The sequence below is a fragment of the Sciurus vulgaris genome (genome assembly GCF_902686455.1).
Source record: "Sciurus vulgaris genome assembly, chromosome: 15".
Taxonomy (NCBI): domain Eukaryota; kingdom Metazoa; phylum Chordata; class Mammalia; order Rodentia; family Sciuridae; genus Sciurus; species Sciurus vulgaris.
This window is the reverse complement of record NC_136476.1, coordinates 64118026-64122659: the sequence shown is the minus strand read 5'-3', so window position 1 is coordinate 64122659 and position 4634 is coordinate 64118026. Positions and strand designations below refer to the sequence as shown.

Sequence of the window (4634 nt, the reverse complement as noted above, 5' to 3'; positions counted from 1 at the left end):
TTGTTTAGCTTCCTAGGAGTTTGCCTTGCTGAATGAAGCCATTTGATTTCAGTATGGGTCCATGGTTTATGGGAATACATTTATTGCTCTTTGAGTTTGATTCATTCAAGGTAACTAACATCCACCTTGAACAATATTGTACAGTTTGTTCTCAATTCATAGCCCCGTACTAGGAATTATCTTCTCATTAGCCAGAGTATCTATGTTCTTCCAGAAACAGTTGTATTATCTAGAACACAACAATATACCCTAGATTATAAAATCATTCTTGTTTGGTAACCATGTAAATTCCATTTAAGGATTTCAAGCTGTGACATCAAGAACACTGAACTAGTGAGATGCAATGGTGCACACCTGTAGTTCCAGCTACTTGGAAGGCTGATGTTGGAACCATGAGTTCAAGACTAGTGTAGGCAAGACCATAGGACCCTATCTCAAACAAATAAGGAAACTTAATTGATGGTCCAGAGGTCTTGGACTTGTCCAGATGACCTTACACATATCACACACATTTTCTTAACCTCAAATTCCTCATCTGTATGATGGAGGAATTTGGACTTAATCACTGTAAGAACCCTTTGGGCTGAAATTTTGTGATATGAGAAGTCATGTAGCTTCTGATCCACAATGCTGACTGACATAATGTATTTTCCCCACTAGTAATTAGGAAACTAGAGTTCTGAAGGTGACATATTTGTACAAAATTACTCAGAACACCTGAATATAATTTAAAATTTTCACTCATTCTTGTGGTCAGTTGTAATGTATTTTTGAAGAATTTGTTATATGACTGGCTCCATTATGGGAGCACACAATCCAAAAAAGAACAAGAGGAAAACCCTTGCCCTCAAGGTGCTGATGGTTTACTGTGAGAATCAGCCAAATAAACAGTGTGATAAATATTTTATCAAAAGGAAGTTCTGGATTCTTAGGAAGCAGAGGGAAAAGTCACTAACTGTCTGGGCTTATGGCAAATGGAGTCTATTGTTGCAGAACTTGCCCACATGCATCAACTCTCCTGATCATAACACCCTTCCCATGAGATACAGGATTTGTTTCCTTTCTTTCTTTTTTCTTTCTTTTTTTTTTTTTTTTTTTTTTTTTCGCTGCTGGGGATTTGAACCCAGGGCCTTGTGCTTGTGAGGCAAGCACTCTACCAACTGAGCTATATCCCTAGCCCTGTGTCCTTTCTTAAATCAGGATCCTGAGCATGAAAAGGAATCCTGGCTTCCTGGAGGCCACACAGCTGGGTAAGGAGCAGAGCCAAGAGGGGCAGAAAAGCTCCTTGGATCCTGCCGTGGTGTTGTCCCCACATCCACAATACTCAGGTAAGTTGTATCACAACAGTAAAGCATCGAGGGCCACCAGACACCTTGAGATACAGGGAAAGGTCTTATTTATTCTTGTATCAAAGAGTTCTAGTGGGACCCAAATTGCCTCCATCAGAATTTGGATGATTGAAGACATTTATGGTGGGCTGCTGACTATTCCCAAGAACATTTCGAAGAGAAAATAGATACATGTGCTGACAAGGAAAGCAGTTGTTATCCCAGAGGTTGGCACTCCAACACCTCTCCATGAACAGTTTCCAGAACCATGAGAAGAAAGTGAAAGAGCTATTTTCAGTTAGACTATCATGAAATCCTTTGGATTATAAGTTATATAATAGAGCAAAAGACAACAGTGGAGTGGGACAATTTCCTTACTTTTGTGTAGAAAACAAGGATTTTGCTATGCTGAGGACTCTGGAGAGCATTAGCCCTTTAGGAAATTTAAGAAACATCTTACCCTTACTGAGGAAATGAGGCTGTTCAGAAGTAGCTATGCCCAAGTCTTGTAGGGTCACTTGGTGGTGGGGTTGGGAGGCAGGAGCAATGACTCCCAAGGTAGCAAGTTAAAGAGGACTTGTGGGAACATTTCACAGAGTGGACCAACACAAGACACTTTCATGTAAGATGCCGCCTGGTGTGTCCAGAAAGCATAGAGTAGGATGTGGGTCGCAACTAGAAGTAAATGAAGCATGAACTATATTTAGATTCCCAGCACCTACCATAGGCCCGGCCCATGGCTTGTGCTCATGAATGACTGTTCAGCCGTCTTCCCTCTAACAGGTTCCCACAGCCTTGTGGTAGCTCTGCACATCAATACATTTCATTCTCATTTACTCTCTTCTTCTATGAGATATCAACAACTTCCATTTTCCTTATGTATCAGTTTAGATTTCAAATCCAAAAGATATTTGTGTCCCAATATTTAATTTCAAATATAATAAATGCATAATGATGAATTTTAGTCTGATTTATGAGAGTTGTAATATCTTGAGTACCACTGGAACAAGATTACCTTATCTTCTTTATGTCTTCAACATGTCCCTTTCTTTCTAAACCAGCAAACATGGAAAACATGTACGGTTGTCTGAAGCAGATACCCTTTTTGAACAATCACCAAGAGGAGGCCACCATGCATAGGAATAACAAGAAGACATGATAACTTAAAGTCATTTTCTATTTCAACAAACACTTATTGAACCTCAGTTGTATACCTCCATACAGCCTCCGCTGCAGTGCTTGGTTTCACCTGTTGGTTTACCAGTTGCCCGCCAAACTCCCTCATGCCCACTCTCACTGAGTTGAGTTCTTCAGAGCCTTTGTAACCACAAGGCCTTTTCATGGCACTAGTAGGTGATGAGAGGCTGCTTTCTCTAATTCACTAGAGGTCAAGCTTCTGCAAAGCTCTTCTGATGTTCTTCAGCTTCAAATTCTCTCCTTGGAATAGGATCTGTTAATATGGTGAGTCACCTTTTCCTGTTAGACAATGACCTTCAGAAAGTATTTCAGATCGTCTTTTGGATTTAGCTCAAGATTTTTTTGAAGCTCTCCTCCCCTCATTGAGGTTCTAAGGATTAAAGAAGAAGAAAGGACTGCTGCTTAAAGAGAGCTGAGCTCTTCTGGTACTGCTCGAACCTAGCTGTGTTCTAATAAGGCTAACAACTGAAGTAAACTACTATTGATTGAATTTGTTCTGAAACGTGATTTCAGATGGATACATCAGAATCTAGAGCCAGGCAACCTGGTTTTGAATTCTGGTTCTGCCACCTCATAGCTGACTGACTTTAAACAATTCAACTTTTCATGCTTCATTCGCAAGTGTAAATTGAGGGCTGTAATAAAGGTCTACACCTCAGGGAGGAATTGGGGATTAAGTGAGTTCATACATGGAAAGTTAATACAGTCATAGTAGTAACTCCTATCCCCTGCTGTGGTAGTAAGTGTAATAACACTAGTCACAGAAGATAAGGAAGTAGCAGTAAAAATAAGACATACATTTACCCACCTATGATACAAAATAAAAATAAAAATATTCATATCAGATACAAACTAAATTTCAGTCTGCCTAAGAACATTTGTTGTCATGTGGCAATTTTTCAGGTGAAAATTTCAAAAAAATACTTGCCTGCCTTCACCCATTTTCCAAGCCTTACAAACAATATTCTAAGAACTCCAAATAATATTCTGATGATTAATTCAACTTTCTAGGTAACTTGGTGTTGGGAAAATGGTGTAGTAGATAGAGAAAGGGATGTTTCTGACCACAGAAGAGTAGTAAATGGGCATTTCAAATCAATCACGTATGAAATGAGTAGCAGCATGTCACTGAAAAACTCTTCTCTCTAGGAGTCTTGATAAGGTGGTTTTCTGGACCTTCAGGACTGTGGATCCAAGACTTGAGACCATGGTGAATTTGTGAAAATGATGTTGTTCTGAAGATTCATTATCAGCCCTGACTTGGGACCATTCTTCTTGCTCCTTCATGTGCAGTGGCCCTTTCCTGCAGTCAGACTCCAACAAGTCACATTTCAATGCTAGTGGCATCTGCAAGCTCTCCAATCCACATGGAAACACTGCTTTTCCATGGCAGGCATGCTGTAGCACTGAAGCTTCCGAGGCCATGTCCGTCTTATACAGAGCACCTAACACAGTGCCAGGCATATAGCAGGCATAAATTAATACGTGTCACACAATTTTATGCTCCCCCCCAAATCTTAACAAGCCCTACCAGGAAGAATTAGCTTATCCTCCTTTTCCAAACAATATGGAAACAAAGGAATTAAATAACCTACACCTTCTAATGCATTGCATATCATTTTTTACTCTGAAACACTATTTAAACTCCCATCTTCAAAAAAAAAAAAAAAAAAAAGAAAGAAAAGAAAAAGAAAGAAAGAAGTAAAACAAAAAGAAAGGCACTCCTTTGCACATACCCCATCTCCAACAGTTTCAAATCGTTTTAATCTGTCACTAGTAGTGGAGAAGGTCATGAAATTTCTCATTCCACAAAGGCAATTTAAAAGAAAGGAAAACCAGATAGTACATTCAGAATGAGGGATATTCTGATGTCTATTTTGAGGACAAGGTCAATTCAAGGTTATAAGACAATGTAAGGAGTTGTCAAAAATGAGAAACACTTCCTGTACTTTAGGGATTATGGCAAAAGTCCGACCTGCCTGAGACATCCTTAGAAGTCTCCAACTTAATGGTTCAGTAACTGAGCACAGTGATCCGCTAAAAGACGCCATTTTTTTTTTCAACACCGAACCACAAAGCAGCTAACAGCTCCATGAGAACGTCCCAGAC

At 39.6% G+C, this 4634-nt stretch overlaps 1 long non-coding RNA gene across 2 annotated transcripts; it reads left to right on the top strand.

Moving 5' to 3' along the window:
- The first annotated feature begins 1106 nt into the window (after positions 1-1106).
- LOC306645035 lies at positions 1107-4231 on the top strand. 2 transcript variants are annotated; one of them, XR_013759514.1, is made up of 3 exons: positions 1107-1328; positions 2714-2789; positions 3675-4231. It is a non-coding gene; the product is annotated as an uncharacterized lncRNA (long non-coding RNA). The 2 variants fall into 2 exon arrangements; XR_013759515.1 differs by having other exon boundaries at positions 2390-4231.
- Positions 4232-4634: the final 403 nt, after the last annotated feature.